The 25,462-nt window shown below is 39.3% G+C and overlaps 1 protein-coding gene across 1 annotated transcript in view; it reads right to left on the bottom strand.

Annotated features, from left to right (window-relative positions):
• Positions 1 to 4,193: 4,193 nt before the first annotated feature.
• Positions 4,194 to 25,462, bottom strand: part of LOC128629638 (TBC1 domain family member 10A) — a 121,039-nt gene continuing 99,770 nt past the window's right edge. The window contains exon 7 of the transcript XR_008394001.1: positions 4,194 to 4,325. The gene's annotated coding sequence lies outside the window, so the exon portion shown is untranslated. The remainder of the gene's footprint in view (positions 4,326 to 25,462) is intronic.

Below are 25,462 nucleotides of genomic sequence, written 5' to 3'. Positions count from 1 at the left end.
TAAAGACGGTGTTTTATAAGAAACGCGCGTATTACATGCCTTCTAAACCTAACCCTTTAGAATGTAAAATGTTTAAAGTGCTGCTTAAAAGAATCGAGAGTTTTGTTTAAACTAGAAGACACATTTTCCGGGGAATGTCTTGTAGGCCTATACACACTGTCCTACACATCTGAAGTGTGTGTGTATGTGGGTGTGGGGGGTGTGCGTGCGTGTGTGTGGGTGTGTTAGAGAGAGAGAGAGAGAGAGTCGAGTGTTTCCTGGGGGTTTGCTGACCAGACTGCTTACAGTGTGTTTATGTTAATGAATTAAGGTACGAGTCGTGTGTTTTAGGGTTTAACGATCCCTACCAATGTGTACATTTGTGGTTTAAGTGAATCTTTGTTTCTGAAATTACTTCTGTGGTAATTATCAGTTTGTGTAACTAATCTATCAGAAAATACTAGACCTGGTGACTGAATGTGGTAGATGTATTAGAATTTTGGACATGTTATGCATGTGTAGCTCCCTATGTGTATGATCTATGTGTATTCCTTCTGTCAAGAAATGAACAGACTGAGGTTTGTGAAATAACTGAACTATTTATTGGCTACGTTGTTGAGAAAAACACTGTGATGTGTAAAACATACAACAAACAAGGCTGTATGATGTCGTTGTTCTCTTTTACTGAAAGAAAGGTCAAAACCATCGGTGTTATTCGTTGTGAAGACTGAAGTGACAATATGTCTGAAGAAAATGAAAATATGTATTACATATCCTACCTTCTAACCAGGTTATTTTAAGGGTGAAAAAACCTTTTTTAAAGACGGTGTTTTAAAAGAGTCGTGCATTTTGTTTAAATTATAAACGAGATTTCAGAAAATGGTACGCCAACGAGGATACTTACACAGAACTATCGCTAAATACATAAGCTTTCGTCTATGCTTTGACATCCCGTGTCCCAGCAGTACATTTATGACCTCTGATGACCATGTGGGTGTGCGGGGGAGGGTGGGTGTGAGAGAGAGAGACACAGGTGTTCTTTCGGGGGTTTTGCTGACCAGAATTCTTACAAATGTGTTTGTTAACGAATTAAAGGGAGTCGTGTGTCTCAGTGTTAAAATAATGGTTAAGACGTCGTAGTTAAAACACAGAAGAAACTCTGCAACTATCTGTTACTATGTCCGCTCCGAGAAATCCTAATACCCTTAGAAGATTGCTGTGTATTCACCAACAAGAGGACCTGTTGAAATGAGAGAGGACCTGACTTTTGCTCCAAAAATGTTTTTTTTTTAAAAAGCAAGAGGTTAGATTGACAATTTATTAATGATGGTAATGTAAAGACGTTGTTGTTTAACCCTGAGCAGGGCGTCAACAGCTCCAAAGATCGTGTCTTAAGTCCGAGGGTTTAGTTAGGAGGTAGAAAAACATTTAAAGATGGTGTTTTAAAAGAGTCGTGCATTTTGTTTAAACTATAAACGAGATTTCAGAAAATGGTTCGCCAACGAGGATACTTACACAGAACTGTCGCTAAATACATAAGCTTTTGTCTATGCTTTGACATCCCATGTCCCAGCAGTACATTTATGACCTCTGATGACCATGTGGGTGTGCGGGGGTGGGTGTGTGAGAGAGAGACACAGGTGTTCTTTCGGGGGTTTTGCTGACCAGAATTCTTACAAGTGTGTTTGTTAACGAATTAAAGGGAGTCGTGTGTCTCAGTGTTAAAATAATGGTTAAGACGTCGTAGTTAAAACACAGAAGAAACTCTGCAACTATCTGTTACTATGTCCGCTCCGAGAAATCCTAATACCCTTAGAAGATTGCTGTGTATTCACCAACAAGAGGACCTGTTGAAATGAGAGAGGACCTGACTTTTGCTCCAAATTTTTTTTATTTTTTTAAAAACCAAGAGATTAGTTTGACAATTTATTAATGAAGGTAATGTAAATACGTTGTTGTTTAACCCTGAGCAGGGCGTCAACAGCTCCAAAGATCCTGTCTTAAGTCCGAGGGTTTAGTTAGGAGGTAGAAAAACATTTAAAGATGACGTTTTAAAAGAAACAAGTGTTTCATCCTTAATGGTAAAAAAGAAAAATGGTTGTACTCCGATATGAAATAAAACGGCGGAGACACACTGAGTACATTTCTGTTCCACAGTCTATAAGGATCCCCAAACTTCATGTAGTGTGGAAAAATATATACACCCTCCGTGACTACGTTACTTATGGTTTAAGCATTTTTATTTTGTGATGGCAGCAAGACAAAACGGTTGTGCATTTGGTATCTGGTGATTTTAGAATTAGGCCCCAAATGTCAAATATGTTTGTGTATGGTTTCGTCAGGCAAAGATCACGATGGTATGGAAAGAGTATACAAGAGTAATTGGGGTGATCTAATGCTTAGGACTTGTACAGTACTTCAGCTCGGGAACGTCCCACCATGGCGTTCAGAGAGGAGTTATCTATGGTACACGTATATATAATATAGATCAGATCACCAGTCTGTCTTTACCCACTCCTGATCTGGGGGTGGGTGGGATGGGGATATCAGTTCAGGCATATTTCCAACAGAACAGAATATTAGACATTTAGTGTAAAGTAGTGAAAAAAAAATCTCTGAAACATTTCAGTGAAAATAGTGGTCCATATTTAATGCATTATATTAGAAATGATAGTACAGTCTTTGTTGATCAGTTACCAACTCATACTTTATAATAATTTGTTTAGGAGCATCTGAATCTGGCAAATAACTTTTATTGCAATTAGGTATACAATAAAAGTTAATAAAAAATTAGGAAGAAATGACTTGTGCACTACTGCTGCGGATATTAAGTCAATCCATTTTGTTCAAACTTCAGCATGACCCATAGAGAAGCAGAAACCTATGGCACCTTATGAATACCATGTGAAGGATTACGTTGACTCGTCCCTTACGGTTACAAAGACGTGTCCTTGTGCAGGATCACCTTCGCACCAGCATCGATCCCCTCTTATCCAATTTAAACGTATACGAAAAGGCAAAATGTAATATAAGATGTATTAGAATATATTTATAAAATATAACACATTATGAGGAAGAAACATAAAATATTATTTAACAAGGTCTGCCGTTCAGCCCTCTTAACTGTAAGAGCATCATCAGTATTGTACGGCAGTTGGGGAACAGTAGTTAGCTTTCAGATGTCAGATATAAAACAACTTTTTGAGTCACAGTGCCAAACTACTGGTATTATATTCGGATCCTTCTTTTTCAGCATGAAGGACCGGCATTTATTTAATAGACAGATGGTACAGCCATATACTTGGTCAGAGGATTTAGGAATTTCTTTGAGAAAGGTTCATTGTTTTCGTTCTTTTATCATGGCTTCAGTTTGTATACTTACTTTGGTTAGTGACTTAAACTGTTTTATTAGGTATTGACAGATTTCATTAACAGGGAACGATGATAGGTGAAGATTAAGTTGGTATGCGTGTACAAAATAAAACTGTCTATATGTATATTTGTCTGCTATGTATCTGTTTAAACACTGCTGTAATGGCGATATAAAGAGAGAGAGATACCCATTTACTAATTCATAGAACCCCTTTCCACCTTTTCAAGTTCGTTATACATTTTTCTTTTCAAGCATCGTGTTCAGACATTGCAAATCATCAGTCTGAAGGTTAAGGGTTACTTAGATTTTTGCTTCTTCAGCATAAAAAAAGTCTAAACATTAATCTTATTATTAAACTCAGAAACAATATAACTGTCTGGTTGTGATCATAATAAAAGGCAACGTGAAAGGTTCCTTAATTCCCATTGAGATTTCTCTATGTTCTATATGACCTTTCTACAGTATATGCCATTAAGTCCTAGTGTCCAGCCATCATTACAGCACGGGAGAGGAAATCTCGTTCATCAGATGTGCGTTGTACGTCTAGACAATCTGATAACAAACTACACACACAACATTTATGTTGAGAGAATTCAGATTGATCTTTGTTCCCAAATAACATTGGATCAGATCCATAGTTTACAGCATCTGTCCCACACGTATTTAATCTGTATTACGAGTACTGAACAAGTTAGAGGAGGAGAAAATGTAGATTTATTGTTCATTGGAACTTTATTGTTTATTTAGATCTGTCTTGATTCATTTTCAAACAGATTTGAACTGATATTAAAGTGTAAAGTTCAAACGAATAGATAAATAAAACCATTGAGCAGTACCTTCTAACCCCCTGCAGAAAGATGGCGGTGACTCTCCAGATGAGCAGTAAACACCATTAACACTCTTCTTCCTTGCTTTTTCTCCCCCAGCTCCTCCTCCTCTTCTTCTTCTGTGCTGAATTGTACATTACCGCCACCTAGGGATCAGGTGTTGCAATGATGATTGACGGAAGTGTAATATTTACATTTACATTCATTCACTTAGCAGACGCTTTTATCCAAAGCGACTTACAAATGAGAAATATACCAGCAAAGCGATATCAAGCAGAGAACAATACAATAAGTGCTACCATACGAGATCCATTAATTGAATTCTAGAAGAAGCAAAGTGCAGAGTAGAGGTGTAAGTGCATTTTTTTTTTTTTTATGAGTTGGTTAGGTGTTCATTGAAGAGGTGGGTCTTTAGTTGTTTTTTGAAGATGGTGAGAGATTCTGCGATCCGGATTGATATTGGAAGTTCATTCCACCACTGAGGAACAGTTAGTGTGAAGGTTTTGGAAAGGGACCTTGCGCCACGCTGAGTTGGAACTGCTAAACGTCGGTCGCTAATCGATCGCAGATTGCGAGAGGGAAAGTAGGCCTTCAGGAGAGAGTTGAGGTAGGAGGGTGCTGTTCCTGACAAGGTCTTGTAGGTGAGCATCAAGGCCTTGAACTTGATGCGGGCAGCTACAGGAAGCCAGTGGAGGGAGATGAAGAGGGGTGTGACATGGGTTCTCTTGGACTGGTTGAAGACTAGGCGCGCTGCAGCATTCTGAATCATCTGAAGGGGTTTGATGGAGCTGGCTGAGAGGCCTGAAAGCAGTGAGTTGCAGTAGTCCAGTTTAGAGATAACAAGAGCCTGGACTAGTATCTGTGTAGCCTGTTTGGTGATGTAGGGTCGGATTTTCTTGACGTTGTAAAGGATGAACCTACAGGACCTTGCAGTTGCTGAGATATGGTCTGCAAAGGTCAAGCCATTATCAAGAATCACCCCGAGGTTCCTGGCCATCCTGGTTGGCATGAGTGTGAGTGAGCCGAGCTATACAGTGAGGTTGTGGTTGATTGAGGGACAGGCTGGGATGACGAGAAGCTCAGATTTTGCCAGGTTAAGTTTAAGATGGTTTTCCTTCATCCAGACCGAGATGTCCAAAAGGCAAGCAGAGATGCATGCAGAGACGGATGGATCGTCAGGCTGGAAGGACAAATGGAGCTGGGTGTCATCAGCATAACAATGATATGAGAAGCCATGAGACTCAATCATGAGTCATGAGACCTGCCCTAGAGATGTGGTGTAGATAGAAAAGAGGAGTGGACCCAGAACTGACCCCTGTGGAACGCCAGTTGTGAGTTGCTGAGTTTCAGAAATACCTCCCCTCCATGATACCTTGAAGGATCTGTCAGAGAGATAGGATTCCACCCAGCGCAGAACCGTTCCAGTGATGCCCAGGCTGGAGAGAGTTGACAGGAGGATCTGATGGTTCACAGTGTCGAAAGCAGCAGAGAGGTCAAGTAGGATGAGGACAGATGATCTAGAGGTTGCTCTTGCTAGTCGTAAGGCTTCAGTGATGGAAAGCAGAGCAGTCTCCGTGGAGTGGTTGCTCTTGAAGCCAGACTGCTTAGTGTCCAGGAGGGAAGGGGGAGGAGGGGGACAGAGTAGAGAGGAAAAGGTTTTGAAAAGAATGCGGGTGTTGGGAGAACTAAGAATCTTCTCTTGGTAGAATGTGGCTTTAGCAATGGAGATGCTATTGGGAAAAGAAGAGATAATTGTCTGGTAATTGGTTAGGTCAATTGGGTTGTTTGATTTGCGCCATTTCCTTTCAGATGCTCTTATTATGGCCCGGTTGCTACGCAGAGCTTCTGAGAGCCAAGGACTAGAGGGTGATGTGCGAGCAGGTCTGGAGGTTAAGGGGCATATGCTGTCAAGAGAAGATGTTAGAGTGGAACATAGCATGTTGGTTGCGGTGTTTAGGTCAAGTGAGGAAAGTTGGCTTTCGGAGGGAAGTAAGGTAATGACAACAGACGAGAAATGTGAGGGGGAAAGGGAGCGAAGATTGCAACGAAAAGAGATAGATGGAGGAGACACTGATGGTGGTGAGGGGAGAGAAATAGAGAACTGGATAAAGAAATGGTCAGAGGTGTGGAGAGGAGTAATGAGAAGATTATGTGTGGTGCAATTACGTGTGAGGATGAGGTCAAGCTGTTTACCGGCTTTGTGGGTTGCTGGTGTGATGAACTGCTTGAGGTCGAATGTGGGAAGGAGAGCAAGAAAGTCAGCTGCATGTGGCTTGTCTAGATGAATGTTGAAATCACCAAGGACCAGAAGAGGAGTTCCATCATCTGGGATGGTGGACAGTAGCATGTCAAATTCATCGATGAATTTCCCCAGTTGACCTGTAGGACGGTAAACAACAAGAAAGTGCATTTTGGCAGGGTCAGTGACTGTAACAGCATGAAATTCAAAGCATGTGTATGAGCAAGAGGGAGAAATGCAGGTAAATTTCCATGTTTTGGAGAGAAGCAAACCTGTACCACCCCCTCGCCTGTTGGGGCGTGAGGTATGGGAGAAGTTGAAGTCGGAGGCCAGGGCAGCGGGTGTGGCAGTGTTCTCAGCCTGGATCCAGGTCTCAGTCGGAGCCAGCACGCTGAGATTGGAGTGGGTTGCGAATGCAGAAATGAAATCTGCCTTGTTGACAGCAGATTGGCAGTTCCAAAGTCCGACTGAGAATGAAGTTTAAAATAACCGTTAATTTCCATAAGTTAGGTCGTTAGATCTGGAATTTTTTCTGAAATAAACCGGACACAGAGATACAGTAGTGTGATAAGATTTATATTTAGAAATGATAACGTGATCAAACTGGCAGGAACTACCTGTGCAATAAACAGTTATATATAATAACAGTTATACACCACTTCCAGCCAATCAGAATCCAGTATTCACACTGACCATGGTATAAGCGTAATTAATGCTTAAGATTCATAATGACCTTACAATATGTGTTGCTTTATTCCAAAGCTGCAGTTCATAGAAACCTCCTCACGGCTAAAGCTGCGGAGATGGAGGTCGAGGGGACCATGAAGAGGTGGCTCCAGCTGGCATCAGATCGAGAGAGTGGGCGCAAGAGCAGACTTTTGATAAAGGAGGGTATTTGCAGACTTTTAACTGGTGTGTTTTTTTTTTGCGCTCTTTGTTAATATGTTAAAATGTTCATATTATATATTTTTAATTGTTTATAAAAGTCCTTGCTGTTTTTAAGTGGTTGAATTAGTGTGTGTTGGTAGCTGGGTTGGTATACAGTTGCGGTAGAAAGTTTACATGCCCCTTGCAGAATCTACAAAATCTTAATACTCTTAACAAAATAAGATTGATCATAAAAATTCCATGTTGTTTATTTTGTCCTGTCCTGAATAAACTATTTCACATAACAGATGTTTACATATTTACATATAGTCACAAGACAATAGCGGAGTTTATAAAAATTACCCCGTTCAAAAGTTTACATACCCTTGATTCTTAATACTGTGTGTCATTACCTGGATGATCCATGACTGTTTTTATATTTTGTGATGGTTGTTCATGAGTCTCTTGTTTGTTCTGAGCAGTTAAACTGCCTACTCTTCTTCAGAAAAATCCTCCAGGTCCTGCACATTATTTACTTTTGCAGCATATTCTGCATATTTGAGGCTTTTCCAACAGCTGCTATATGATGTTGAGATCCATCTTTTCACACTGAGGAGAACTGAGGGACTCGTACACGACTATTACAAAAGGTGCAAACGTTCACTGATGCTCAAGAAGGTAACATGATACATTAAGAGCCAGGGGGGTGTAAACTTTTGAACAGGATGATCTGTGTAAATTATTAGTTTGTTTAAAAACCTTTTTTAAAAAAAAATTTGTACTGCCCTTCAGAAGCTAAATAAGATACTTACATATCTCCCAGAAGACCGAATAACAATTTACACCTGTTCAAAAGTTTACACCCCCTGGCACTAATGTTCCCTTCTTGAGCATCAGTGAACGTTTGCACCTTCTGTAATAGTTTAGTACGAGTCTCTCAGTTGTCCTCAGTGTGAAAAGATGGATCTCAACATCTCAACAAGAAACTCACGAAGAACGATCACAAAACATAAACACAGTCGTGGATCATCCAGGTAACGACACAGCATTAAGAATCAAGCGTATGTAAACTTTTGAATGGATAATTGTTATAAATTCAGCTATTATCTTGTGGACTATATGTAAACATATGTTATGTGAAATCGCTTATTCAGGACAGGACTAAATAAACAACAACATGGGATTATGATGATCAGTCTTATTTTGTTAAGAGTATTGAGTGTGTGGGCCAGTTTTTGACCCAGGCATATACTGGGCCAGAACTAAAGCAAGTATGTGGCCCAAAGTGGGCCAGACAAATCTTGCTATCTGGGTTGGGTTCATAGGAGTCAAAGTGAACCCCGAAAAATATCAACACAGACATTTATACTGTTTCAAACCAGGTTTTCTGTATGAAATGTAAATGAAGTTTCATTCTAAATGTAAATTAAGGATAGCATTTGATTCAATCACTTTCCGTTCTCACAGTATGGATGTTGTTACAGGTGTGACCCCAAATGGTGATGGGATTATCGAGACAAATGTCTTTCTGAATGCTAATTACAGTCATGTAGCCCTTTGTTCAGGGATGGTTCTTGATGTCCCACTGCTGCTCCCATGCTGAGACCCAGATAAATTGTCCCTTTGGTAATTCTGCCTTTTTGGGGAACAAGCTTATCCTAACAAACTTCGGGGTGGAATCTGCTGAGAAGCAGTCTGTAATTTCTTACAATTCTGTTTCCAAGAAAATCTCGACTTCTGAATCCTTCTTTTTGATAGGATCAGAAATAGACTAAAGAGTTATTTAAATATTCAAATGAACAGATCTCAAGATCATTCCAAATTGTTGATTATTTTCAAACTTCTTGTCATTTACTGACTTGTCACGTTGTCCTATTTTTTAGAAGACATTTTTGTGTCCTTGTTACATGCATTTGACCCATATCCTTCTTCTGGAATTTTACCCTCGTGTCACAGTTTGGCTGCGGTTTTTGTGCATTTACCCTGCATGTTTTCTATTTTCATTCACAAGTATGTATTGAGGTTTAGTCCTCCTAAAAACTTAAGGGGAGGAAAGATTTAGTTTTTTGGTGATCCGATAAACATAATGGCCTTCATTGTCGACACAGACGATGCTAGACCATAAAACTCGCCTCTCGCTTCTTACTTATAACCGGCTGGTCCCAAAGTAATTTATAGTGGGTGTACAGTGCATCCGGAAAGTATTCACAACGCTTCACTTTTGATACATTTTGTTATGTTACAGTCTTATTCCAAAATGGATTCAATTAATTATTTTCCTCAAAATTCTACAAACAATACCCCATAATGACAACGTGAAAGAAGTTTGTTTGAAATCTTTTACAAATTTATTAAAAATAAAAAAAACAAAAAAGCACATGTACATAAGTATTCACAGTAGGTAAGTACGCGGTTTAGGACGCAGACACTGCTCTCTTGTTTGCAGTGAAACGGTTGTGCACTGCCGTGTATGATCGTGTCCTGTCGCAAAATGCGGTGAAAACTCCCACACGACATTAATAGTGTGAGTGAGGTGTGTAAAAGTCTGTAATGCATGTTGATAATGCGACTAAAACAGGAATACTCCACGTCTTATTTCTATTTGTGTTTACTTCAAGTATGACTTTAATCAGATTAAGGACATCAATAATCTCTGTTTACATGCTACATTCTTAATCAGAGTATCATCTCAATCGGGTTAATATCGGATTATTGTAGTCCATGTGTCACGTCTCAAAGATGGGTACGGAAGCAATCGCAGATTTGAAACGTTTTATTTAATAAAACAACAAAACACAAAAGATACTATGACTAATGCAAAACACTGTGGCAAGGACTAAATATAAACTACGTAAGACAAACGTAAGACAAGGAAGCCGTGCAAACAGTGGCTATATTATAAGCGTGCTCCTTAACAGAAACATGATTCAGGTGCAGGTGGTCATGTGACATTGATGTAGTCACCAGGTAAACGTACTGATAGACATGTACACACTTTAATCACAGTATTAACGTCCTGTGGGAGTTTTTGCCACATGTTGCCACAGGACACACACACGGCAGTGGTCAACCTTTAGACGGCAAACAAGAGAGCACGGCTGCGTCCTAAACCATGTATTTCCTACTATATATAGTATAGTTTCAGACGCATCCCACAGCTTCAAGCAGTCTATTAGCACGTATAGCATGACATAATTAACTGCACTCGAAGCTTTTTGTAAAATTAAAAATGAAACACCCAAATCCATATATGGTCCCATAACGAAGACGAACTGTATGTTGATACGAGAAACTCTGGAGGGGACGGTGTGGTGTGGAGACGTTATAATGTGTGCCGTTAATCGATCTATGTTTGTTTATTCAGAATAAGGTCAATAATGAGATTATTGCTGTCCGTGTAAATGTACAGGTTGTAATGGAATACAGCTACAATATTTTGTGCCCTTTTTGAAGCTTGAAAGCTAGTAGATCCATTGATCAATTATCCATTACCGTTGTATGAAAAAGAACAAGCAGGTTATTCTTCAAAAGTTCTCAATTTGTGTTCCGCCGAAGAAAGTAAGTGATAGACATTTTGGAGTATTTTTTTCTAGCTATGTTCGAAATTCCATAATTATTTTTGTTTGTCCTTGTAGAACACCAAACAGAACTGTCATTGGAGAATGTACTGATGTTTGCTACTGGCCTGACATCACTTCCACCTGCTGGAATAGCACCGCTACCATGCATTGTGTTTTTTTTTCCAATTCACCTTTCCCATTGGCAAATACATGCACAAACACCCTCAAGGTGCCACTCCTAGACACATGTCCCCTTCTCTCTGTACCACGTTCTAAATATTCAAACAGCCCAAGAAAGAAAATTTGCTGTTTTCTGAGACAATGAAGCGGCTCTTGCCTTTGTGTATATTAGACGGAGTTGTGGTTTACACGCGTTCTCCGCGAATACGCTGGGTCAGCTGAATATCCTTGGGCATGATGGTCACTCTCTTGGCCTGCGTTGTCTAGTTTTGACATATCAAAAACAATACACAGAGCTTCTGAACTGTTTACCAGCAGTATTATTATTATTATTATTATTATTATTATTATTATTATTATTATTATTTACGTTTTAAAGAACATACCCTCGACTCTTGACATGGAAATGTTGTTTGTAAGTTTACATTGAAATAATATATCCAGATATCTGTTCAGCTGCTTTGTGACAATGTCCATTATTAAAACACGCTACATGAACAAACAAAATGGCAGCTGTGGCTCAGGTGGTTGAGTGGGTTGTCCACTAATCCATTAATCATAGGCTTGGCGGTTCAATTCCCAGCCCACATGACTCCACATGCCGAAGTGTCCTTGGGCAAGACACTGGACCCCAAGTTGCTCCCGATGGCAAGTTAGAGCCTTGCATGGCAGCTCTGCTACGATTGGTGTGTGAGTGTGTGTGAATGGGTGAATGAGACACAGTGTAAAGTGCTTTGGATAAAAGCCATTTATTTATTTACCAAAATGCAACGGTTAGATACAGCAATGATTTAATATAACTCCGTTCAAATGAATACAGAGGCCTGTCTATTGTAAAAGCGCTATACAAATAAATAAAAATTGAATTGATAAATATACTGCTATGTATATTATATAATGTTAAAGTACACAAATTGATTTGTAATATGAAAATGTTAATGTATTTCTAATGTTAGAAGAAATTTCATTCTCATCACTGCTTCATGTGTTCCCTACGTGGCCTCATCTATTTCACTCGAGAATAGATGACAAATAGGGAAGAACATTGCAAAGATAAAGGTAATGTATACAATAATTATCACAAACAGGTTTAAAGGGGGGGGGGGTGGGGGAGTAATAGTAATCATGTAATATTTCTTGGCTAACTACCACGAACTTGGAACAGAATACCACTTCTGGGAAACTGCCGTTCCCGAGTTTGGACACACGAGGGCACTCAAGCTCCATCCATCACAACGCCGCCTGAAACAGCAGGTGGCTTTGGGCTATTTTACACTAGCTGCATTTACATGGACAGCAATAATCTAATTAATGACCTTAATCTGAGTAAGATAATAATGTGATTAAGGTGTTTACATAGGTCGCTTTTAGAATACTCCTGTCATGTTCCTGTTTTACATGTTATAGATCATAATTAGATTAAGAGCCCGCATCATTACGTCACTGCACCATGCCTTCTGACGTCCCTCCAGAATGTTCCATATTAACATACAGCTCCTCTTCGTTATGGTACCGTATACAGTTTTGGGTGTTTCATTTTTAATTTTACGAAAGCTTCAAGAGCAGTTAATCATTTGTCATGCTAAACGTACAAATAGACGACTGCGATTACAAATTCTACAAACAGGCCTCCTCTGTACTTCCATTCGGCAACATTTCATTCATGCCACCACGACAAACTCGGAGGTACTGGATGAGAGTACGAAGTAAGGACTGGTGGGAGAGAGTTGTTTTAATGGAATTTGTTGACGCCGAATGGAAAGAAAATTTTCGCATGTCGCGGAGATCATTTGTAAAATTATGTTCCGTGATGGAGGGTGTCATGAGTCCCCAGGAAGTCACTGTACGTGCACCTGTGCACTTGGAGATGCGGGTGGCAGTGGTCCTGTACCAACTCGGTAGCTGCGGGGAATACCGAGTAATAGCTAATCAATTTGGCGTGCACAAATGCACGGTCAAGAAGTTTGTGTACATGTTTTGCAAAGGAATGGTATCCTATGCAAAAAAATCTAATCAAGGTTCCTAGTCTGGAGGAGGCAATTGCCCACAGATTCGAAAAGGAACATCACATTGTTGGCTCAAATTTAGCCTATTACCCAAAAACATTTAAAATTCAACTTAGAAGCCAATACTCACATCTACCTCTGAGCCCAGTTGGAGATAGAAAAAATACACCAGCCGTGAGTGAGAAGAAGCAAGGGTCCAGCTTTATTGTTCCATTCCACCACACGAGATCCACACCGATGAGAATTCTCAGAAGTGATCCCAATACCCTGAGCTTAAGCTTCAGTATTTATACTGTATTTACACACTAAATAACCCATATGTTTCAAAAAGACTACGATCTCACTACCAATAGGGTTAAAAAACAGCTCATTTACCTTACTCTTATGTTCCAAAAAAGGGCTATTTCACTTACACATAGAATTGAAACCAGAGGTTTTAATTTACACATAAAATCAGAACCCAGGCATTTCTAATAACCCAGAAAATAAAAACCCAGAGTTTCTAGTTACTCAGAGGATCAGAAATCAGAATTTTCAGTTACCTAGGGCATCAGAAACCAGAATTCTCAGTTACCTTAGGGCCTCAGAAACCATAATTCTCAGTTACCTTAGGGCTTCAGAAACTTCACTTTTCAATTACCTAGAGGATAGAAGATGACGTAGACAAGACTAAACAACCTGGAGGGACCTTGGTCCTATCGTTATCTCGAGGGGGGGGGGGGGGGGGGGGGGTCAGTTTGACCCAGCCACCCTTATAACTGGCTCTCTTCATGGTTCTCTCAAAATTGAGGCCTTCCATGCGAGACGAGAATCTTCACCATCGGAATCATGAGTAAGTTAGATTTTTCCTGTATTTCTAGTTTATAATTTATTTTCATATTTGCACTATATTTCTTGTTTTATATATATTTATACTACTTGAAAAGCGGTTTACTGTACTTCCAACTTCTTAATATCATTACAGTTCTACTGTCCTGCATATCCTACTATTCTGTTTTTTATAGAGTTTCTCTATTACTATAGGATATTATTAGAGTTATTCATGTGTGTGTATGAGAAAGAGAGAGTGTGTGTGTATGTTGTGTCTACTTGCCTGCCCTTGACTGTACGAGCGTGTGTGTGTGTGTGTGTTTTTAGCACTCCTCAGCTCATACACTTCTTTCGACTTTTTTGACTAACAACCCATAAAGATCTTTAAAGTGTTTTACCAATTTATCCACTTCTGACTAAAACCGCTTCTGTATGTCTAGGTGCCGGTGCCCGTCGTCAGTCCCTTCTCTCTCCGTTACTGGACCTGGATCTGGATCTGGACCTGGATCTGGACACTCATTACCAGCTTGTGCATCTCAGTGCTGATATCATGATGCTACTTAACTATCTTCGCAGCATCCCCCCCAGGAATAGAGATCCGGGGTTCCCCCCTCTTCTTCGATACAGAATCTGCCCCATGAACGTGCGTGTTGACGCCTCTACACAGTCAGAACCAGAACCCCCCTCCAGCTTCCAGTTCGAGGATGATGTTGTTTTCTCTGATCCGGGCCCCGACCATTCATCCCTCTTCTCACCTACCAGTCCGCCCGACTCTTAGTGGTCAGTTCACTTCACCCTCGCTGATTTCCCCATGTCCCCAGGACGCACCCCATTTTCTTCCCCCTCTCGCTCTCCTCCAGACTACGCATCCACCCATCCTGTGAATTACCAATAAAATTACATTTTTACTTATGCTAAGTCTCCCTCATGTATATTTCATGTCATTTTTATCCACAACAACATACCACAGATAATCGAATGCGTTGACGGGACGCACATTCCCATACTTCCGCCAAAAGATGGATATAGGGACTTTGTTAATCGTAAAGGATGGCCCTCATACGTGCTTCAGGCAGTCGTGGATGACCGATATTGGTAAGTAGCCAAGAATACGTTTATTTACCTGTATTAGCCCACATGAATCTTGCCTTTATTGTATATAGCGTGTATTACGTATTTGTTGTTTGAGCAATTGTTTTTACTGGTATTTTGCCTATCATAGGTTCCATTTTAAGTATTTATCTCCCCTGTGAAGTGTTTTATGACTTGTCTGTAACAAGCACAATACACATTTTTTATTTACTTTAAAATATAAGTGATTTTCACTTAGATATGTACCTTTCTCTCAAACCTATATATCGTATGCAAAACACTACAGCCTAAGTTGTTTATCTGCTAATATGACCAATAAACTCAGCTATACTTCTGTAATGCTGACGTTAATTTTTTCTTTTTTATCTAGCTTTTGGAGTGTCAGTTGCCAAGTTCCTGGGAGCGCGCACGATGCCAATGTACTGTGGCAATCACAGCTACGCAAAAAGACCCATCTACTCCCCAGGGTAAACAGTTTTGCCATGGTCTTGGCTGGTAACATTAACTGACATCAATAACTTTGTGTTGTTTTATGACCTTTAGGGAGTGAGGGTGATTCAGGGGAAACCTGTACGTTTCTTTCTCCTTGGAGATCCAGCTTATCCACTCATGGACTGGCTGATGAAGTGTTACCCACAGTCTCGAGGCCTCACACCTGAACAAGAGTCGTTCAATGTTCACCTCAGCTCAGCAAGAACAACAGTGGAGATTGCTTTTGGGAGACTGAAGTCTAGGTGGAGGGTGCTCCTGAAACGCAGTGATTTTCATTTCACTTTCTCACCTTGCATGATTACAACATGTTGTGCACTGCACAATTTTTGTGAACGAGAAAAGGAGAAGGTCCCCCAATGCTGGTTGGAGGAGGCAACAGTTATGGAGAGAGCCTTACCCCAGCCCCAAAGTGCACCACAGAAACACACTCCCAGCGCAGATGCTCATGTCATGAGAGGTGCATTATCAGCATACATGGCAGCAACCTTTCCCCTTCGAAGGACTATACATTAGGCACAAGTGGTTGACTTCCAGCATATTTGCATGCTTTGAGGAGCTTGGAAAGTCACACTTCTTAGTATTTGTGCAATGCTATTATCTCCAGTCTCTGATGTTAACTACATTCAAAAACTTATTTTATGAAGAAGTGCTGCACATTTTACTTTAATGTGAATTAGACAATTTCTTTAAGTACTGTTACTCATTAATCACAGAAAGAAACACCATTTATGTTGGGTTTTATATGCTTTAATTCCAGGAACACTGCACACAGGTTTGAAGTGTAAAAAAGGACAATAAAAAGGACAATGAAAAAGGGACCTCTTCAAGTTCTGCTCACTCATGTTAAATATTACTTTACAAAAAATAGAGGTTTAAATAAAAAAAACATTTCAACCTCATCCAGGGTGTAAGTTTCACTTACTAAGCAATTTTATATAACAAAAGACAAGGCACATTCTTTCCCGTAACACAGGCAAATATGAGGTAGGCAAACATATTTAAATTGAAGCCAACACAGGCATTCACAAACTATTTTACATAAGCAGGTTGTCTGCTAACCTAATAGCAGGCTGCCCACAGGTGAGTGTATGATCGTGCATTGTTATTTGCTTCTTCTGACCCATGTTCAGCAGTGGATGTATTTGAGACAGTAGAAATATGCATGGGAGAGTTAGATGGCTGTGTGTGATAAAAATATTGAAAGTGTTGGGGGTGCAGTGAAGGAGGTGCAAACATTGGCTGTGGCTGGGTGCTTTGGAATCCCTCAAGTACTGATATCAGGCGCTTGGTGGAACGGACATTGCTCTCAATTAAAGCACTAAGGAGTCTCTCCTCTCTTTGCTCGGATTGCTGGATTTGGTTTTGAAACCATTCATTTTGTTGCCTCATCATCTGCATGATTAACTGCTGATGCTGAGAGATCACAGTGACTCTCGCTTTCTTCTTTCTTCGAGAGTAACCTACACAATATGTTTCCATTAAAAGAAAAATAGAGACATCAGTTGAAGTGACAGGCTTTGATAGCAATAACATAGCTAAAAGTCTTGAAAAAAATTATATATATATATATATATATATATATATATATATATATATATATATATATTATATATATATATATATATATATATATATATATATATATATATATATATTATATATATATATATATATATATATATATATATATATATATATATATATATATATATATATATATATATATATATATATAATTAAAAGTGTTTCCATTTTCTACATTATGCATATTTTAAATGTTTACAAATATGTGCAGCATACAGTAGCTAGCTTATGTAACAACTACTGAACCTGATGAGTCAAACTAATACATGCCTACAGAGAGTTGTCTTATACATGTACATACATACATAGCCCCTATTTAACTGAAATTGCATTTACATGTCACTGTATATAAATATCAAATATGTATGTAAATATCCTGGGTGAGTCGACATCTGTTGCTGTGGCTGAAAAGCTTTCCTCTTGAGTACCAGACGTATCACCTGATGATGAGGTATCTTCATCTGCATACTCATTCATTTCCTCCTGGCGAGCTAGACAACTCACTTCATCCCCAACGACACTCTCTATATGGCGAAGTAAATACATAAAATTAGCAATGTATAGACTATTTACTGTAACCTACTAGTTAGCTAATAGCAGTCCTGTCGCAAAATGCGGTGAAAACTCTCACACGACGTTCATAGTGTGATTAAGGTGTTTACATGTCTGTAATACACGTTGATAATGCGACTAAAACAGGAGTACTCCACCTGTCTTAATTCGATTAGTGCTTACTTCTAGTGTGACCTTAATCAGATTAAGGTAATTAAAAATAGCTGTTTACATGGTAGTTTCTTAATTAGAATATTGTCTTAATCGGGTTAATAGTGGATTATTGTTGTCCATGTAAACGCAGTGACTGACTGACACAGCTCATCAGCGTTATTACTGTGCATTGTCTAGTTTTCACGTATCAAGGACAATACACGGAGCTTCTGAACTGTTTAACAGCATCATCATTATGATTTAATTTTTAAAGAACATACCCTCTTCTCTAGACTGGGAAGTTGGGGGGGGGGGGGGGGGGGGGCAGTTAAGTTTACATTGTCACACAGCAGCTGTACAGATATCTGGATATATTATTTCAGTGTCCATTCTTAAACACGACAGATGAACAAACAAAGAAACTAACCACATGAAAAGGTTAGATAGACCAATAATTCAATACTACTCCGTTCACTTATGACCGAATACCGCTGCTGGGAAATTGCCGTTCCCGAGGTTGGACACAGGAGGGCAGTCAAGCTCCATCCAGCACAACACACAACGCCACCTGAAGCAGAAGGTAGGTTTGGGCTATTTTACAGACACAGCTCATCACTGTGCATTGTATTGTTCGGACATAACCACAATTAACGGCTCTTCTATAAAAACAAACATTATGTAATATTCTTAACACTGTATCATAAAACAAAATTAATAACTAATCTTTTTTAAAATGTTAATATAAAGCCTCGTACATCACTTACCCACACTAGATATGAAATAATTTTGTCCTTTTCTCTGTTCCACGTTTTAATATTTAAACCGCCGAAGAAAAAAATTGCAGTTTTTCTGAGACGATGAAGTGGCTCTTAAAAGAGCCTTTGTGTTTATTAGACGGAGTTGTGGTTTAAGCGCGTTCTCCGCGAATACGGCGGGCCAGCTGAATATCCTTGGGCATGATGGTCACTCTCCTGGCGTGGATAGCGCACAGATTGGTGTCCTCGAACAGACCGACCAGGTATGCCTCGCTCGCCTCCTGCAGGGCCATGACGGCCGAGCTCTGGAAACGCAAGTCGGTCTTGAAGTCCTGAGCGATTTCTCTCACCAGGCGCTGGAAGGGTAGCTTGCGGATGAGCAGCTCAGTAGACTTCTGATAACGGCGGATCTGATAACATCGGAGTAGCTCAGATGTGTTTTCTCATGGCATTTCTCGGTGAAAATCCCACTCGCAAGACGAGATTCAAAACGTTGAAGCACACGCTGAGCGAGGATGGGCTTTCTCATTTCTCCCGTGGCCCGGCCTGGCCGGCTAGAGAGCAACAGTCTCGCCCAGCGCACATGAAAAGGCGTTGTACTCAAGCCGGCGGGCTGCGCATTTGGTGCGATGTGGTGTGTAAAAACGGGCGAAAAGCAGGCACGACCGTCGTGTGCGTTCTGGGCCGAGTTGAAGAGGAGCATTGTGAACGAGCCTGATGTCTTTGCAGCTGTCGAGTGGTGTGTGTAGTATCGGAAGCAGAGTGCGTTGGGGGCCGTGTAAAGCACAGCACGCGTGACTATAGGCTCCGCTATAGCCTTGTGTGTGTGTGTGTGTTGTATTCCATGCTGCTAGAACATTCTTTTCAATGTCTATGTGCTACTAGAACACTCTTTTGAATGACTTTGTGCTAATGTCACATTAGTTCGAATGACTAGGTGCTACTACAACAGTATTTAGAATTATTATGCGCTTCTTGAACCTTAGTTCGAATGACTACGTGCTACTGTGACATTAGTTCAAATGACTACGTGCTACTACAACAGTTAGAAAAGAGATGCCCAAACTAGGGTCCGTGGGCTAAAGTTGGCCCGTGGTGACTTTTGATTTGGCCCGCCATGCCATATGTGAGAAGGGGGGAAGGGGAAATTTAATTGATGCTGATCTTCATTTCTAATTTAACATTTTTATAAAATTATTTTTGAGCTGCAAAAAATGTAAATTGAAATTAAATGTTGAGAATAAGAATTAGAATTTTATTTAATGTACATGCGTACTTCAAGGCCAGCATGCATTGTGACAGTCAACAAACAGGTAATAATGGAGAGATCCAGGCACTGGCACACAGACAAGAGGAAATTTAAAAAGGTTTGGCAAGTTGACTTTTTATTTACTGAAATCAATTCAAAGGCAGTGTGTCTAGTTTGCAAGCAGCCAGTTGCTGTTTTGAAAGAGTACAATATCCGTCATTATGAAACAAAACGTTCTTCAGCTTTCTCAAAGGTCAGCGGCGAGGCATAAAACAGAAGGCTAACGAGCTGCTTGCTAAACTTCGATCTAAGCAGAGCGCGCTGCTACGTCCTTCATCAGCTCAAGAAAGTGCCACACGGGCCAGCTATCAGATTTCCTGTATTTTACATCAAGAACAGCTATGTGCCCAATCCATCGGGCTTGTGGATGTGATGCGCGACATCGTGAAAATCTCTCACCTGCAGTTCAAGGTACTGTTGGATGAGATGGATGCACAACATGATGTGTTGTTGTTGTGTGTCCCATTGATAAGAAATGGCTTTCTGAGCTGGCTTTCCTGGTGGACGTCACAGAGCTGCTCAATGTTTTAAATGTTCAGCTACAGGGAAAAGACCAGATTATCACCCAGCTTTTTTTTTTTTTAACACGTCAGAGCCTTCAAACAAAAACTACTGCTGCTCAGAAGACATCTGTCAGCAGGTAACATTCACAATTATAATATTCACCATAGTTTTATGTGCAGTTATTGTTATTATTAATACTTATATTTAGTTAGCATTTATATCCAGTGTTGTCAGCGTTGGGGTTTTTTGTTAATCAAGCTGATAAATTTGTGTCAAAGTTCTCTTAAATTATCATGATTTAATTTCCTTGTCTTGTCAGTTATTTATTCTATTTTCCTCCCTCTCTCTTCTTTCACTCCCCGTCTCACACTGTTCCTCTCTCTCTCTCATCTCCACATCCAGGAAATTTAGCCCATTTTCCCTGTTTTAGAGAGGCAGGCATGATGAAAGAGAAGGTACCCGAGTATGATGCTGTTCTCAGCAACCTTATCCAGGAGTTTGACAGTCGCTTTGAGGACTTCAAACACAATGCTTCTGACTTTGAGTGGTTTGTTCAACCCTTCACCATCAGTGTGGACACAGTCAGTGATGATCTACAGATGGAACCAATTGAGCTTCAGTGTGATTCAGAACTCAAACACAAGTTCAGGTCCCTTCCCTTGACAGACTTCTACAAATGTGTCCCAGCAAACAGGTACAGATGTGCAAACAGGCACAAGTGATGCTGTCTCTGTTTGGCAGTACCTACCACTGTGAACAGACTTTCAGTCTGATGAACTTAAACAAGTGTAAACTGAGATGCAAACTAACTGACTCTCACCTACATAATATCCTGACTTTGATAGTAATTCCACTGCATCCCAATTTGGAAAAAAATTTGAAAAATAAAGACCAGCTTCATGTGTCACATTAGAGGTCACTGATGTTGCAGGCATGTGGCTGTATTGCTTATAGCTTGAATAGTTGTATTAGGTATTGAACATGTATTATAAATGGGATTGGTTCTATGTTTTAATCATACTATAAGTTTCATTGAACTATAGAACTCTGAAAATAAAACTGCATTAGTGAAGCAGATACAGACTAACGTTTTCTATTAATTTATTTATTTGTAAATATTATGAAGTGATAAATGAGAACCATGGCAACTTTAATTTTAATATAATACAGTTTGGTATAATGCAACATTTACTTTTGCCCCACAGCCCTCAATCAAGTTTGATTTTTGGCCCTTCACAGGAAAAAGTTTGGGCACCCCTGATTTAGAATGATTAGGTGCTACTAGAAAACCATTTTCAACTACTTCCTGTTGCTACAATCTTAATACGAATAACTTTGAGCAATGCAAACTGGGCCTTTAGCAGCACAGACTATACAACCCCGAGAAACCGTGCTACAACCCTGATTAGATTTACTCATCTCTGCATTTAGCAGACTGCTATAATTATCCAAAAGCCTGAACATCTGCGGGAGTGCAGCCAGCTAGCTAGCTAGCTCGCTCGCGCTCGCTCTCTCTCGCTCTCGCTCTCACACACACACACACACAGCGAGAGAGTATGTACTTTTTGTATGAAAAGTGGGTGGCTCTTAAAAGAGCCGTTGGGTTGATGAAGACGGCGGTAACGCGCTTTACTTGGAGCTGGTGTACTTGGTGACGGCCTTTGTGTAATATTTAATAATGTGCATATATATATTAACTAATTACAAAAAATACAAATAGATCTACCACTTACGCTACTTCTGTACAGCGTTTGATGCCTTATGCTTCACGAAAGTAAAAGCCTCCTTTTTCCACACGGAACAGCTCTTCTTCTAGACATGTGGGTGGCTCTTAAAAGAGCCGTTGTGTTCGCGTCGTTCAGTGTTCGAGCGTTTAACCGCCGAAGCCGTACAGGGTGCGTCCCTGGCGTTTCAGGGCGTACACCACATCCATGGCGGTCACGGTCTTTCTCTTAGCATGCTCGGTGTAGGTGACGGCGTCGCGGATCACGTTCTCCAGGAACACTTTCAGCACACCGCGAGTCTCTTCATAGATCAGACCAGAAATACGCTTTACACCACCACGGCGAGCCAGACGGCGAATAGCCGGCTTGGTGATCCCCTGGATGTTATCGCGAAGCACCTTGCGGTGACGCTTAGCGCCTCCTTTGCCGAGTCCTTTACCACCCTTGCTTTTTTTTTGTGTTTTATTGAATTCATGGAAAATGTACAATCTAACAAAAAGTCATATTCAGAAAGCAAGGGAAAAAACAACTTACATAGTCAAAGTACAATTACACGCAAATAGAGTCACATTTAGTCTTTAAACCAAGATGTGCTGCTTTTTAATCTTCTTAGTTCTTTTTGAATGTCTTTGAATACAACATCACTGGATATAAACGTTTGATTTATAGTCATTCTGGCTCTTGCTTTTCAGAGTTTAGATTTAGTCAAACATATTATGAACCAAATGAAGTCATGCTGAGTCTTGCTACAATTTTCTTTAAAAATGCTATAGAAAATTGAGTTCATATTTATTTCTATATTGAGACCAATGATTTTTAATTTAGCCCATGTTTCTTTAGAGCGATAACACTAACAGGAAATGTTCGAGTGTTTCCTCTTCATTACAGTTAGGCATCAGGCATTTACTGGTTTTTACAAAACAGCTCCATTTTACAACCGCTCTTACTGGGAGCCTTCTTACAGCGACTAACCAAGTTGTATCTCTCAGGTGTTCAGATAGGATTTTATTCTGTAAATCTTGGAGACATTCGTTGTTTTGGTCTTCCTCCAAATTTCTGAAAGCCACAGGGTTACTATAAACTCGATCAACAATTAAAAGATATATTTCTTTGCTCGAGTCTTTCACCCAATCGATGTTTAGATCTTTAAATTTGTTAGTGAAGTCGGAAAACATCAGTTTATAATACGGAATTCCTTTCCTCGATGGACCTTTTTTAGATTTCCAGTTGGAGATGTTCCTTATCCATTCGGTTTGCCTGGCAATACCACTCGTGATTTTTGCACACTGCTATTTTAGTTTTTAGGGATATATCGACAGCCCCAAGGCCTCCCAGTTCCCTTCTCTTAAAAAGGAGCTCACGTTTTGTAACCTCACGAGTTGTGTCTCATATGAAATTACAGCATATTTTATGAAGTCTTTTTACCCATACATCTGCCAGAGGTAAGATACATGATAAAAACAGTATTTTTGATAATAGAAAAGTTTTTATAATATTTATTCTAGTTTTATAATTTAGATTACACGATTTCCATTCATCAATTTCATCTTGTAATATTTCTTCGTTTTTTGAGCAGTTATGGTCGACACAGCCATTATTATCTATAAACATACCTAAAACCTTTAATTGCTGAACTTCTGGGACATCTCTGGGAATTTTTTTTTTTTTTTCATTTCCAATCCAGACACATTCCGTTTTAGCTTTATTTAAGGAGGCTCCAGAGACTTGCTCATACTCGCTAAAATATTCAAAGATGATGTCTAGTTCTTGTTTAGATTTCACAAATACAGTTATGTCATCAGCATAAGCAGAGATCACGACTCTGTCTTTCCTATTTGAAGACCCTTAAGTCTATGATCATCTTGGATTTTTTGTACAAGTGGGTTTATAGATAAAATATATAGGGCTGCACTCAGAGGGCACCCTTGCTTTACACCCCGCATAACTTCAAATGGTTCAGTCAAAGAACCGTTAACATTTACTTCAACCGTCGATTTAACAAAGGCATTTAATCATGTTTATGAAATTTTCAGGGAATTGATACAGTTTAAAATCTCCCACAAATGGTCTCTTGATATATAGTCAAATGCTTTTCTTTGGTCCAAAGCCACAATGTAAAAACTGTCACCATTTTTATCAAAAACTAGTTCTCTTAATGTGTTCAAGTTGTCCCACATAAATCTTCCCTTTATTGCACGTTTGTTGTTTAGCTATTATTACGTCCAAATAGTCATTCATCCTGTTCATAATGGTCTTTGCAAAAATCTTATAATCGACATTCATTTGGGTGAGATGTCTCCAGTTGTTGATATCACTCATTTCACCCTTTTTATACAACAAGGATAAAACGCCTTCATAGAACGAGTCATGCGTGTAACCTCTAGCGATCCCATCACTGAAAGCTTGTGTTAATAATTTAGCCAAATCTATGGCGCATGCATGATAAAAATCAGATGGGAGACCATCTTTCCCTGGAGACTTTTTTAAATTCAATTGTTTAATGGCATCAACAACCTCAGCCTCTTTTATTTCCTCACCTAAGCTCTTGGAAGGCGGGTCAACACTATTTTTTACATTCAAAAAGATTTTTTAAAGTTTATTATCTATTTCAATTGAGTTGTACATGTTTGAACAAAGGATCCGAACAGCATCTCTGACGTCTTTAGGATTTTTCACTATAGTTCCATTATCTGTTTTAATGGCTTCGATATATTGGGCTTCTTTCCTTTTATTAAATAGTGAAATTGCTTTTGTTTGATTTAGAAGGTCATCGGAAATTATTCCTGCTCGGACTTGAATGTTCAGTAAAAACTCATTATTTAAAGTTTCTATCTCTTTTTTCAAATCCTTTAAGTTGTTTTCCTCACTTTCATCTCTTGTATTTTTTAGTTTTAGGTTTATATATTGTGTCATAATTGTATTGTACTTCTCATTTTTTTCTTTATTAAAACATAGACATTTGTATTTAAGAAATTTTTTAATCTGGATCTTAAAAACTTCCCACAAATCACAATAATTGGTAGTGAGGATATCTAAAGTTTTAATCCTATTAATTTCTTCTTTTAATTCTATAATCAATAAAGGACTTTTCAAAATTTGTGTGTTTAATTTCCAATAGTTTCTTCTTTCTTCATTTTTAAATCTAATGCCACATATAACTGTCAAGTGGTCCGACTCCACCAAAAGTTTTGTTGTATAAAATTTTGCCTCAAAATTATTATTAATATATATCCTGTCAATTCTAGTTTTACATGTTTTATCAAACCTTGTAAAGTGCACTTTCTCTGGATATAATGTCCTAAATATGTCGGTGAAATGCTGTTCATTCATTATAGATTTAAGGACACCACCTTCTCTCCTAATTTTACATATTTTGGAAGAAATTTTATCATTATCATCTGTGATTGTATTAAAATCACCCGCATACAATGGTATAGAAACCGACACACAGGAGCA

This window comes from Ictalurus punctatus, unplaced genomic scaffold (assembly GCF_001660625.3).
Source record: "Ictalurus punctatus breed USDA103 unplaced genomic scaffold, Coco_2.0 Super-Scaffold_100, whole genome shotgun sequence".
Taxonomy (NCBI): Eukaryota; Metazoa; Chordata; class Actinopteri; order Siluriformes; family Ictaluridae; genus Ictalurus; species Ictalurus punctatus.
Note: the sequence above shows the minus strand (reverse complement) of the source record. Positions and strands in the feature narration are given on the sequence as shown.